The following is a 1,851-nucleotide window of genomic DNA, read 5'->3' on the forward strand; positions in this document are numbered from 1 at the left end:
TACATTAGGAGCTTTATTGGCTATCGCATTACATTTTACAGCGCGACAAGCGTTTTCGCGTCCAGTGTGTAGAAGCTATAACGCGCTCGTGAAGTAAGTAGAAGCTATAACAGGATAGCGATCATGGTGTGTTCCCTTTTTATTGGCAACCATTATGACGTCACAACAGTGTACTGCCGCAGCCGTTTTTAAAAGATGTGTCAAGTGTGCCAGAGACCACGACACTTTAAAATGCCAAAAGAGAATAAGGTCGAACGACGTTAAATGCATGTTACGCAATGGAAATCACCCTGCAAATTATAAGGGATGCAGGATATATAGAGAACGGCAAAGAAATATGTTTCCTTCCCTAAGAAAAAAAGTAAAGCCTTCAAACGTACAGGTGGCTAAAGAAAGTCCGAAGTCCTTGCACAAATTGAGTGTTCCTATGCCCAAGTATAATAGCAGCCATGTACATTCATCCAAATACGAGTAAAAATAACCCAAGAAAAAACAAAATCAAAGGACAATCGCTGCAATCAAATGATATTCTTGAATTAAAGAATATGATGAAGGGGTTCCCAGAAAAGATGGATTCCATGCTTAACCATGGATTACTGCTCTTGTCGCAAAAAACCTCTATTGGCTTAAAAATATGGAATTCTAACAGATTTATGCATCATATAGATGAAGTGAAATCCTTCCTATTCACTAACAAAATAGACATTTTGCTGATATCGTATACGCATTTCACCAAAAAAAACATCACATTAAAATATCATATTACACAATACATTATACCATACAATGCACCCGGATGACACAGCACACAGTGACACGGCCATCCTTATTAAAAATAGTATCAGATACAATAATGCGGAAAAATATAGACAGGATTTTTTACAGGCTACCACAATAATAGTAAAGGACTGTACTAGTTTAATTATTATACTATATCCTCCGCATGCTGCCCTCCCAAACATCAAATCACTAGTGAACAATTTGAGTCATTCTTTAAAACTTTGGGGGACTGATTTATAGTCGTGAGCGATTACAACGCAAAGCACCAGTATTGGGGCTCAAGGTTAGCAAATCCTAAAGGACATGCTCTTTATAAAACTATCACAGACAAACATTTGGAAATCATATCACAAAGAATGCCTACCTACTGGCCAACAGATAGAAGAAAAGTTCCATAATTGACTTTGGAATAGTAAAGGGAATATCCAAAGTATGTTTCAATATAACAAACAATTAGATTTATCCTCTGATCACTCCCCACTAATAATTGAAGTAAACAATAAGGTTGGAACAAAAATGCAACTGTGCACATTACATAATAAACAAACAAACTGGCATGTCTTCCGTGAACAAGTAAACACTCTAACTAAACACCCAAATATCATTAAAGAGACAAAATGATTTAACACAAGCAGTAAAACATTTTAATAACAGCATTCAGCAAGCAACATAGAATTCAATTCCGCCCTGTAGCCTCGGAAAGCAACAAAGCTTAATTCCCGCCTCAATAAGAGAAAAACTGATGGAAAAACGAAAACTGAGAAAGGAATGGCAGACATACAGATCTTTTGAAACAAAAGCTAAATTAAGGCTATTAAAGATTTAAAAAAATTAATTAACAAGAAAATAAACGCAAATATACAAATGTATCTACAAAACTTAAGCCCTTCTCTGATGAAAATATAAAGCTTATCAAAGCGTCAAAGAAGAACAAAGAATTTTAACGTTTCTTAAATACTTCAATGACTTTCCATTGACTCTTAGTGGTTTTGAATATTCATACACGCTCCACAAACTCTTCCTAAACGCTCCGTAAAGTATGCTCAAAACATATCTGTCACATTTCCCATA

This window comes from Trachymyrmex septentrionalis, unplaced genomic scaffold, assembly GCF_001594115.1.
Source record: "Trachymyrmex septentrionalis isolate Tsep2-gDNA-1 unplaced genomic scaffold, Tsep1.0 scaffold259, whole genome shotgun sequence".
NCBI classification, from domain to species: Eukaryota; Metazoa; Arthropoda; class Insecta; order Hymenoptera; family Formicidae; genus Trachymyrmex; species Trachymyrmex septentrionalis.